Raw genomic sequence first — 13605 nt, 5'->3', positions numbered from 1 at the left:
TATGCACTATATCTGAGAGCTGATTCAGGAGCAGGTCATTGATTTGCAATATTGTCCTATAGCAGAGCAGGTTGCTGACATATTCACCAAACCTTTCAATGAGAGTAAGTTCCAGTAGTTGTGAGCTCTCTTGGGGGTGCAGGATGTGTCATTAGGGGGGGTCAGCTGACTTCTCCTTCCTCTCTTATGGGGGGGACTTTTTCCTCTTTGAGGTTTTGTCCTTCTTCTTTGAGAGTCTTTTGTACATTCATCTCTCTTTTGGGGGGGAGTTTTTTCCCACTGGGTTTTCTCCTTTTCTCTGTTTGTGAGAGATTGCATTGCATGGTTTTGCTTACATTTGCATATTGTACATGGGTACCTATCATGGCCTAGTAGCCAGGACCCATCTTGCATTGTTGACTTGAGTCTTCATTCCCCTAACTTGTACTTAAGGGGGGGTGTTGGTGTAAATAAATATTCATTATGGATATTATTACACTTTACTTAAGTTAACTTAGGATAATGCATCTCTTCGTAGTTTGGATTTGAGACACTTTGGGAAGTGTGCACATAGGGATAGAGCTTGTAGGAGAAATTCCACCTTTTGTGGTCTTATTTTGCTGTTACACTACACATTCAGTGGGTCATCCACCTCTTGTGGAATATTATATTATTTCTCCTACCTACCCGTAGTATTTCTTACCTACCCTTGTTTCTCATTGAGCCACATGTCATAATTGTGTGCTCGTACATCCATATGGCCTTGCCTATATAAGCAGGCCTATATTCATTGTATTGGTTAATTCAGTTGATCATTTGCATATTGATGAGAATACAGTTTTGTTCTTGCCATTCTATTGTCTCTCTTTTTATGCTTTTCATTGTGCCCTTGATCTTGGCAAAATCCTACAGGTATCAAAACATGACTAATTTAAAAGTGGTCTGATATAATTGTTTATTTTAATTTGAATGTTTTATTTACATTTAAAGTAAAATTTCTCTTGTTTCTCAATGTATTGTTGTCTTTAGATTCATGGATGTTTGGCACCTAAATCCTTATTGCTCCACGACCATTTCTCTATAGTTGCATGATCATCTTTGTTGATGTAACGAGAAAATGAGTTTATAAGGATTTATCATGGTTTTGAAAGAAATTTATTTTTATGTTTGGCCTCTACATTTCATTTGTATGTGAATGTCACTTGAGGGAGTCATTCCTTATCTTTCATGGCTACCAAAATTGTTAAAAAAAATTATTAAGTGCATTGCAAGTATACTTTCCTTGTTTGGTATATGATGCTTAAAATAGTATTAAATATGCATTATTTTGTTGGGGTTTTTAGTCTTTAAAATTATTGTCTTTTTTGTTTCTATTTTTTGATGATATTTTCCTCAAATCCAAGACTCAAAAAGGTCAATTTGTTTTTTTTTCTTGGTATAAAAATTTCTTTCCCTCGTGGCGATGCTGCTTAACCAAAACTTGTGATATACTCTTGCTTTGTTGTGAAAGGTGGTTTTTTTCAAAAGTATCTTATGTAGGTCTATTTCTAAGATTGCATGAGTAGAAGTTGTTAGTCTTGAAGGGATAGAAAAAAAAAACTCTACATTGTCGATCCTTTATGGCCTCGTATACTCTTACATAATGAATTTTAACGCACATGAGGGTATTGTAATTTTTCAATAGAAGGTGTAGCTGATAGAGAACAACGATGACGACTCATGTGAGTGTTTTTTATTTGGAAGATCTCTGGTTGGTGTCAAATCTTCTTTAAAGTGATTTATTCACCCAAGAAAAACTTGATAAATTTCAAACAAAAATAATTTAGAAACACATTTAAATTTGTGAGGAAATAAGGTAAAGAGGAGATTTTTTTTTTTTGAAATTTTCATTTGGTTCCTCTAAATTGAGAGTCAAATTTTAAAAGAATTTGTTTTCATTTCTATAAAGTTTTATTCTTTTTCTTTTCAATTTTCAATTAAGCTAGCCTATGTAATAAATTATGAAGTGCCATAATTTGGGGGTACCAAAATAACAATGAAGGGATGTATCATGTTATGTTTTCTGCACTTCCTCATTCCATCCACTTTCTTATTTCTACATATACAAACAAATTTAATTTATTAATAGATTCAGTACAAATATTTATCCTTTAATTCCTTTCAACTATCACAAAGTAAAACTTAAAGTATAAGTTTCTCTAAAAAACCAAGATCTATATTTGGTAATTATGGGTACTAAGGTTCAATGTGCTAATGATGAGGTCAAAGTATAATGGTTCAATAAATATGGTCAAGCATTTGGATTATTATGTCCTATAGTATGTCTTGAACTCCTCTTTCACATTGAATCTTTAAACACTCCCAATAAAGTGAGGACAAATTAAAGAAAAACAATGAAGCTAGATGAAATAATAAGTCATGAATTTGAGAATGAGCTCATAAGTATGAATCTTAGAACCTTTGATACCTTAAAGAAAAATTCACCAAGTTAAATTAATTAAGGTTATAGATGAAATAATGTGTGATTAATAAAATGAATCATCAATTGGTCCTTTCTATACTCTCTAAATTGGGTCCTAAATCTTCAATGTTTGTATTTGCCTTAGGTACTCCATCAAAAGGGATATTGGAGCCACATGGAAAACACCATCTCATAATGACTTCATTATCAACATGACTAGGGAACGAAGAAGTTAATTTACATTTGAAATTTGAAGTCTTCAAAATATTAAGCCCTTATCGCTTGGAATGAGAAACAAAAAGATTTAAATAGTAAAGAGGAGAACCAAAACACTTAAAATGATGAGGAGACTATAATGTCGTTAATTATAAGCCCTTTACAATTTCACACTCCTTTTTTGGTCCTTTCTTTAGTGTACCATCTCTTATTTCATTAGGACTTATTTGGGTCCTATCAAATCATACTATTATCTAATACTCAAATTAGGACTTGATTTGGCATCATCAAATCTAACACTCATAACTACCCTTTCAAAAGCCTCATTTTGGTAAGACTATGTCAATCTATGATGCCATGGTTCATTTTGGATGACATGGTCCCTTTTGGGTGCCATCGTCCCATTTGGGGGTCATAGCCTCTTTTTGATGCATAGTTCATATGGGTGTCTAACCAAAATTCCCCAGAAATAAAGCCATTGTTAGTGTATGTGTTCCCTATTTTAAATTTATTCTCAATATTTGTATATGACCATTTGAAGTCAACCCAAATATAACAATACCTCAAGTACCCTATATAAGGCATAATCTCTAATTCATTTGAGTATCCTTTAACTTATTTTAATTTCATTTCAAGAGAAAGTATTTCTTCCTTCAAGAGAATATTTGATTTTGAGGAGTGTCAAGCTATATTAGTCTATCTTCAAGTATGTTTTCATGATGAATCTTTTTATGATTTATCATGCTATTGCATCATAACTTGGAGGACTTATCTAAAGAGCATTGCATCACTACCATTATCAATCAAGAGGTATAATATTGTCAATTCAACAAATTTAGCCTTTGACCTACTAGGGGTAAGCTCTTATTTCTAATAAATCATAGTTGTAGTGGAGGTTAATTACTACCTAGGGTTTGGCAAAATCCTATATAGCACAAGATTTTCTCTCTTTTCAAGTGTCCATGTTACAGATAAAAAAATAGAAAGTTATAGAGTTGCAAAGTGTAGCTTTCTCGACCTACAATTCTAGATTTTGGAAAGGTGAAAACTCGCAGACTATGTTAATTAGAACACCTATCCGACACTTTTACACTGAAATTTTGAAGGAGCAATCTAACACCTACCCGACACTTTTTGAAGGGTATACTGATATGGAATCTAAAGTGTTATTTGATGCAAACACATTCAAGACTAAGATACCTAACACATTAGTCTAACATTTTCAGTCTTAGATTTTGGTGGCAAGTTCCTTTCTATGTGTTATTTTTATATCCCTACTTTTGTGTTGAATTATAGTTTTATTTCTATCTATTTATGTTAAATATTTTAAATTTTACATCATTTAACCTAGTTATTACATCTTCAATTTAATAATATCCAATCAACATTCAAAAGGGAAAAATTAGTCATCGTTCCTAGCTCTCCTAAGGGATTGAAGTTGAGCCTACTTGGTTGTTCCCCAATGAAATATTTTGGAAATGGTCCCTAATTTTCATTCTTAGGCTAGACTCCATTTCTCTCAATTTAATTTTGGTGAACCTAACTCCTCTTACATTTGCATATCTTTTGATTTTTCAATTTTAGATTTCATTTTTGTATGAAATTTTTATAATTAGAAGCATATGTTTCTTAAATTTATTACATGCATTGGTTGAATATCTCTTTTGGTTATAGAATTGATGATTTACTATGTCATGTGTTATTAAGTATCTTGTTTAGTCATGGTGCATTTGATGAATGGAGTTGATATATGTTGGAATCAATGAACACTGAGAGGGGTGGGGGTGAATAAGTGTTTTATAATTTGTAAACTTATTAAACTATTTCTTAATCTACCAGATGCACAAGAAAGAAAGAGAAATACATAAACATAAAGCAATTATCCACACAACCATAACACCAAGATTTTTATGTGGAAACTAAGAAAGGGAAAAACCATGGTGGGGTTTTAACCCACAATATTATTATACTATGGCCATAAGTATGATAATATTACATGAGGGGAATGCACTTGCATTTAGGCACACTTCCTAGAGCTCACTGCTCAATTACAAGAGGCCTACAACTCGGAGGAAGGCTTGTTATCTTAAAGGATAATAAAAATGATTACAATGATGAATGAAATAAGTTATAGCATCTAACTATACCAAAATGAAATTTTGGTTAGGCTCCGATTGTCTCCTACACCTGATCTATCACTTTTCTCTATTTTTCTGCTCTATCACTGACTGGACCACCAAAAACTTTAATCGCATTCACCAAAATTGTAAGTTTTCTCATACAGAGTCTCTTCACTCATAACATTCACCAAAATGATCAACCAAATAAATCTTATATATCTGCACCAACCAAAAGAATCATTAATCATGTTGGCTTCCACAAACTGCATAACACACAACATGAACGTGTATCACCAAATCGACTTAATTTGTCCACAAATCCAAATGTAGACAAAAACAAGATGATAATAAGCTTCCCATAAGTCATTCCAATCACCTCAAACATGGAACTGATCACCGAAATCAATCCTAAGATTTTGCAACACACATTACACTAAAATAGCTTTGCTCAAACTGAATTACCGAATACCGAACGTCCAAACTTGCACACAATTCAACACCAGATACTAGGATCATATAATAAACTACCTCATACCTCAAATCAACTTCCCTAATCACCACAACCAAAATTAGAACACCAATGTCAAGATATGCACCATGATCTCATCCTCTACTGGTTACTGAGTTCCACCTTCTAGACTTATGCCTTATGAGCAAAATAACTTCCGGTAATGCATATCTATGAATACCAGATTTGATTACTGAATTGGTTTGCCATGAATGACAATGAAAACCCTTAAGCATTCCTCATGCATCAATCTTCACCAAAACAGTGTCTCTTTCCAACAATATCCCCATTTGGCATTGATGGCAACATTGTGAAAAATGAACTATACACTCAAGAGTGAAAAACTTCAAAATTTCAAACTCACCAAGAATATACAAGCTCCCCTTGAGAATTACACCATTTTCACCCTGCTCTCTCCCCCTTTGAAAACAATGCCAAAGATAGAAATCCACCAAAATCTTTATACAAAGATATGTATAGTTGCTCACAATAATTTGAATATGTCTACAAAAATTGTTCTAAGGGACAGAGAATGATTATCCCATGCCTTCTTCAAGCTTTCCCAAATGTTTATCATTCCACTAAAAAGGTATGCATACATCTCTACTCCTCTTTTACCTGTTGGAACAAGCTTATTCAAAGCATCCTTAGCATCTTGCATGCTACTCACCAATGAATCTATCTGATTAGTAATAAGACTCCTCACTTCTGACACTCTACCCAAAACTCTTTCCTTTCCTTATTTTAAGATCTTGATCTTATCTAATATACTCAAAACTTGGGGTTGAAAATTGCTGGCTAGGACTGATTGTGGTGTGTATGTCTATGAAGTGTTTTCTAGTTGGACTTCACATTCCCTTACTTTCTTGTCAATGACTATAGTGAACTTCAAAAAAATAAAACATGAATTATATAAGTTGCCACCTTTATCAAGAGCGTCTTGAATACTTTTCATGGCATTCACTAAACTAACTCTATCATCCTCAATCATATTCAAAAATTGTTTTAATCTCATAGCATTAAATTGATTCAAAATTTTAGTGTCTATAGCCTTCTCCAAGGACTAAAAATGGAAACCTACAACATTCAACAAACCTATAAGCTTACTAGAGGGATCAGATGTGTCTAGTTTGAAGGATGGCATTATTTTCTCCAAGAGGTATCCTACCGATGATATCCTCTTTGTCAGCGGAATGGGACTTAAGTAAGTCCTCATTGGATTTTTCTTGAGAGAGAGTCACCAATTTTAATGCTTGAATAGGAGATAAGGTGCTCAGATGAATAGGTCCTTGACAAAAGTCATCTGAGTTAGTAGCAACTTGTTTCCCTTTGACATTGATAGTGTCTCTTGCCGCTATTGCCAGACGTTGATCTACCTCCTTCTCTCCTTTTTATAAATCTACAACCTATGCACTCTCATCCTTTTCACCTTTCTTATCACCATACTTATCCAAATCCGCATCAACTGTCTCCTCAGTTGTCTTTTCTTAAATTTCTTTGATCACTAGAGGATCCTGTACAGTGTCACTAGAGATATCAATATTGGCATTATCATCATCAACTATAGTATGCACCCTATGTTGTTCTTTCAGAATATCTTTCTCAGATGTTTGGTCGTTTTTCTTGTCATGAAATTTGATATGAACTTCTGGAATAGATGTGTCCTGAGATGGTTCTTTCGAACTCACATCAATTCTTTTATCTAACAAAAATTGTTTCAAAATTGTCTTTGTCTCTTTAGTTACCTCATCTATCTTGCTGAGCATAAGCTTATTTACTCTCTTCTTGCTTCAGAATCTATGCTTTGCAAGCTTTAATAATCTAATAACTTCATCTTTAGAAATAACCAAGGATAGATTTACTAGTACATACTCCTTTATTCTCTTATCCTCTAGATTAGTTGTATGCCTTCTAGCATCCAAAATATCATACAAGCTTTTGGGGATCATAGATAAAAGTTCCATCGTGTCTTACTATAGACATCCATGTATTCAAAAAATGCTTCCTAAATTGCCCTCTGATATTTATCTTGAAAATTTTCATAATATATAGGTACTTTTTTCAAATTCCCATCCTTAATAATTTCATCAATTAACTCTTTCAAGGTCAATTGGGGCACAATTTCAAATGTACCTTTAATTTTACTGGATTTGAGAGCTGCATGCAATTTTGACTTCTACTTCTTGCTTGCTCTGACTTTTTCAAATGACTCAATTTCTTCTCTTGGCTTCTTTGATTGCTGGGGTCCACCAATTTGTGGCTTCTTCACCACTCTAGCGCAAGTAGTTGTCTTCTTCACCTCTTTTACTACTTCATTAGATTCAGTCTCTATGTCCTTGACAGTGGCAACAACATACACTTTTTGGGGTTTCTCCTTCTTCCTTTTCTCTTCTCCAATAGATGATGGTGTTTGTGACTTGGATGGAGGAATTGGTTTCTGCACACCAGAGGTAGGTGTAGACTAAGACTGTCTAGGCTTTGATTGTTTCAGAGGAGTGGGAACAGGTTTTGACTTCTTAAGCTTTTCCATGTCATCCTCCTTCAATATGTTTTTCTCTCTTGCCCTTTGTACAATCTCCTTGGATATGCCCATTTTTTCTACTAGCTCCTCAACCTCCTTTCTTACTTTCCTCTTTCTTACCGACTCATTGAATTTCTTATGCAAGTGTAAGTCTTTTTCCTTGTATGTGTTGAACCTTTCTTCCTTATCATCCATAGGTTGACTCAACAAGTGTTGAGAATATGCATCAAGAGTGTTTTCATCCACCTCATATCCCATGGGCATGATCCAAATATTTCTCGGCTCAAATGCATCCATGTGACATTGGTCCTTATCAAGCATGAAGTAGATGGTTTTCTCCTATTTCTCAATATCTTTAGGAATACTCTCTCTACTTTGCATCATGACTTGAAATGATTTGAAATATCCCCACAAAGTAGATTTTTGCGCAACTATGTCACCCAAACCCTACAAACCTTCTTTTATTTGAATTTCCACTAGTTTATCATAAGCCCATTAAATCTTCCTAATACTGGGGATTTCATTCAAAAAGTATAGTTCTAAACAAACAATCAAGGAACCAAATTTGAATACATGTTTCTTGTCTTCCTTTATCTTCTTCAAATTACTCAATAGTTCACTGAGAAGAACCACACAAAGATCATACCTTTTGTCCTCTTTTAGAATTTGACACATTGCAACTATAGCAGTGTCGGATATAGAATTTTGTCTGCTAGATTGATACACCTTGTATCTCATCACCATCATGGAAAATCTCACATCATGCTCAATGATATCACTGATTGTCATTAGTCAGCTATCATATTGGGATCCGATAATAGTTGTTATTGTAGTATTTTGAACTTCTATCAAACTGGGGATCTCACTAGTTGCATTCAAATAGGTAACTACTTGAATGACTTGCTTGGTAATCTTGTGAGGTTAGTCCAACCACATGAACTCATCATGGATTTGGCTCAAAATGTATCAGACCCATTTGAGTTCATTGAGATTTGAGAAATGATTGAATTGGATGACACCCTTGTCATGCAATGATGAATTCTGACTTCAAATTTCCTATACCATCCATCATATGCTTGGTATATAGTGATAGCATATCTGCATTTCCAAGCTCTTTGATGTTGTAATGGATGTATGCCCTAATATCTTTGTTATGAAGTATGCCATACAGAAAAAAGGAAAAACAACCTTCCGGGTCATCTTCAATAGATTTAAATGGATGCCTCTTGAATCTGAGCCTTTCTCTCTCAGTAATCTCTACCACCAATGCAGTCACAATACTAGATGAAAATACTATTCCAAAATTAGGGTATAAACAGATAGCTCGAGAATGGATAAATAACTTTTCAATCACAACCAGATGCAAGGAATCTCTAACAAATTGCTACAAGCTCAGATTTCGCTACCAAATCTCTTTTTGCTCTGTTGCTCTGACCTTACTCTTCATTTGCAATGTGAAAAATAAATAGAAGAATGCCATTTTATCTTTCAGAAACCTAACTTTTAGTTGTAATAAATGCACAACCCTAAAGGATTTTGAATACCTTATTTTTCATGAATTCACTTATCGGATACTCAAACAACCATGAAATATTCTGGATATCATCTGCACAACTAATATACATCATCTAAAACCATCCTCGACTGGTTACAGATCTCCAAAAATAGGGTTTCTAAGAATCTGCATGAAAATCTTCCCCCTAAGGCTAGAGTGCCTTAGTTACTGGATGAGGTTCGAATAGTGGAATTAGGTGTGGAGCCATTCTACACATTTGAATCTTCCTTTTTAACCCACATCTTCTTATGCTAATCTTTGATATCTTCCACTTTATCTTTTCCTTTTTCATCTAATCTGTTCTTTCTTACCAAAGCATTCTTGCTTATACAATATCTTGCAATGTGACTGAGTTTATTGCATGCATGACAAACAATATATCTCTACAAAGGCTTGAAGTTCATTTGATTTGGTCTCATCTTGCATTGGTTAGAAATGTACCCAAACATTCCACAAGCATAGCATCTCTTGCTCTGAAAATTGTTTATCACTGCTCTGCACATGTTTGACTTATTACCAAAATTGTTGCATATGAAACATTGACTGGTAAAGGTAGAGCCATTGTTCATCATGTTATTCATCATTCCATTATCTATCTTTCTTTTACATTGACTTTCCATATGACCAAATTTTCCAAAAAAAAAAATATTTACCATTGAATTTATAGGCATTGGGTTGTCTTACTAGAGGTTTCTTATTCTTTCGATGATTGCTTTGACTAAAACCGGAGGATTCTCCTTTCTCAAATCCAAGTCCTTGCATGTCTTTCCCATGTCTCTGATTTTGTAGCGTCTCATTCAACCAGGATGAACTAGCTTTGAATTTTTCTTTTTTACTCATTAGTAGTAGAAAGCTCATCTCTTAGAATTATGATCCACCTTTCAAGTTCTTGTCCATCATTCTTGCATTGCACCAATTCAAGCTTAAACTGATCATTCTCATATGTCAATCTAAAACATTATTTAGATCTACCCTTCAATGACTAAGTTAACCTTTCTTCATTCTTCTTCTGGTCTTCAATATCCTTTGTCGGCTTCATCATAATAGACTGCATCTCATTTTTCAGGACTGCATTTTCCCTAGCTATCTTCTCACATTCATCTATCTTGTCTTGTAGGGCTTGATTTCCAACACTTTGTTCCTCTTTCTCCTTTAGCTTATCCATCAAATCCTTTATCTTATCTCTAGAAGTACTTACTTGATCTTTTAGTATCTCAATGAAGTCTTCAGTTGCATTCAGATTTCTTTTCATAGAACTTACTTCATTTCTTCTTGCATCGAGATCTTTGAGTGCCACATTAAGCTATCTCTATAAAATGAACTCCATTGATTCAATCTTTGGGATCTTCCTCAAGATATTAGGCTTCTTTCAAGGAACTAGGATTTGATACCAATTGTTGGAATCAATGGACACATAGAGGGGGGCTAAATCAGTGTTTTATATTTTATAAATTTATTAAGCTATTTCTTACTTCACTAGATGCACAAGAAAGAAAGAGAAATGCAAAAACATAAAGAAATTATCCACACAACCTTAACACCAAGATTTTTATGTGGAAATTTGAAAAGGGAAAAACCATGGTGGGATTTGAACTCACAATATTATTATACTATGGCCAGAAGTATGATAATATTACATGAGGGGAATACACTTGCATTTAGGCACACTGCCTAGAGCTCACTACTCAATCACAATAGGGCTACAACTCGGAGGAAGGCTCACTGCCTTATAGGCTAATAAAAATGACTACAATGATGAATTAACTAAATTATAGCATCTAACTATGCCAAAATGCAATTTTGGTTAGGCTCAGATTATCTCCTACACTTGATTTGTCACTCTACTCTATTTTCTTGCTCTATCACTCACCAGACCACCCAAACCTTCAATCGCATTCATGAGACTCGCAAGTTAACTCATACAGACTCTCTTCACTCATAAAATGCACCAAAATGATAAACCAAGTCAATCTTATATATCTGGACAAACAAAAAGAATCATTAATCATGTCAGCTTCCCAAAACTACATAGCATGCAACATGAAATGTGTATCCCCAAGTCGGCTCAATCCATCCACAAATATGAATACTGACCAAAAGAAGATGATAATAAGCTTCCCATAAGTTGGTCCAATCACATCAAACATAGAACTAATCATCAAAATCAATCCTAAGATTCCACTACACACGTTACACTAAAATAGGTCAAACTGAATTACTGGATACCAGACCTCTAAACTTGCACACAATTCAACATCGGATATAGGGATCATGAAATAAACTAAATCAAACCTCAAATCAACTTCCTTAATCACCGCAACCAAAATTAGAACACCAATGTCAAGATATGCACCATGATCTCATCGTCTACTAGTTATTGAGTTTCACCTTCTAGACTTATGCCTGATTAACAAAATGACTTCCGGTAAGTCAAATATATGATGATTAAACGTGATTACTGAACCAAGTTTCCATCAATGACAACCCATAAGCATTCCTCATACATCAATCTTCACCAGAACAACATCTCTTGCTAGCAGTTATCTTCCTTTTCTAGTTTAATTTCAAGCTTATCCAAGACATTCATGAAATTCTATTTTCTACACATGACAATAACATAGCTATTTCTTTTATCCATAACTATGCTAGGGATAAAGTATTGATGAATTATGATTGTACTTCTCAAAAAATTGGACCCACCCATGACGGAATTTTGGTGCAAGGAGAGAGTATTAACAATTATTTGAAAAATATATCTCTTAGAGATGAATCTTTGAAGAATGATGTTGATCCTTCTCCTAAAATGAACCTACCTCATTAAGATATTATAGTGAAAAAGGAGTATTCCATTGAGGCTTCATTTCATGAGATCTTACCTACCATTTTGTAATGTCGGTCCACCATGGAACCCTAGAAAATAAGAGAAAAATAGACAAGGGATGCATGGAAATAATTATTTTTGAAGTAATAAAGTTTCATCATGCATAACATATATACTTACAATGCCCAATCCTCAAGACAAGATCAAATTGTCGATAACATACAGTGCACATGAAAAAGACTAAAGAAGTGTAACTATAAGTGAACAAGGGGAAAGCTCTCCCAAACCTTTGCACAAGGTCTAAGAGGTTTCTAGAGTTACACATGACCATATCCAAAGTTACCAATCTCAATACAATAAACAAGACAAGCATTCTATGTCCTAGGTGTCACAAATGGGCTCTGATGAAACGCTTATTGCAAATAGATGCCCTTAACACCATCCAAACTCATTCAAAACCTACTTAAGACCCCTTTGAGGGTTATGTGCTATTGCTACCTTTGAAATGCATTAAAAATAGGATCAAATGATTAGGACACTTATGCATGTAAGGATACTAGAGATACACTACAGAAGTTTCATAGATGTTATGTCTAGACTACACAAGTGTCTTCAGAGGACACTAGCATGGCACACAAGAGTCCCTAACTCATGCATACATCCTTGGGATTCATCGACATCCTCTGAACTAGTGAAATCACATTGAGGTCCTTGAGATGCGCATTCAAAGCTTTTCATTTGACTATATGAAGCCTCAGACACCCTAAACCAATTGGTGAAGTTGAAAAGTGCATAACTTCCTATAATTAGGAGAAAATAATGAAACGGTATAAAAATGGGTCAAGTTGAGTGACACTGGGTCACCAAACGGTTCCTATGAGACAAGTCAAAGTCTAAGTGGCCTCATTTTGTCACAACACAACCTAGAAATCCTACAACCAACACATAGAAACACAAAACCCATAATTTTACTCCATGAAACACTCACCAAATGGTTCCTATTAAGCTTGAATTGGCTCTAAAGGGCTCGATCCTACTAAGGCTTGGTCAATATATAAAGACCACAAGGAGAGACAAGTAAATCTATATTTTAAACTATAGGAAACACATCTATGTTCATTTTATACATTAATGACAGTATTCCTATGATAAACACATAAAATACCATGAAATGAGAAGCATACACAATCATGCTTGGTGGTTGGTTCCAACACCAATCCACATAAAGATACATCAATTCATTACATTAATTTACAAACATTCAACTTCTCTTGGATTGGTCAACATACAAATCATTCATGGTTACAATGCTTAATACTATTTTGAAATGATTAGAACTTGCAAGAAATGAGAGAAGGAGAATAACAAGTGTTGAGTAAGGAGGACGAACTTTTCAAGCCACTCATCATCCAAGTCCTCCAGTC

This window comes from Cryptomeria japonica, chromosome 6 (assembly GCF_030272615.1).
Source record: "Cryptomeria japonica chromosome 6, Sugi_1.0, whole genome shotgun sequence".
Taxonomy (NCBI): domain Eukaryota; kingdom Viridiplantae; phylum Streptophyta; class Pinopsida; order Cupressales; family Cupressaceae; genus Cryptomeria; species Cryptomeria japonica.
The sequence above is the reverse complement of the archived record's forward strand: the minus strand, read 5'-3'. Positions refer to the sequence as shown.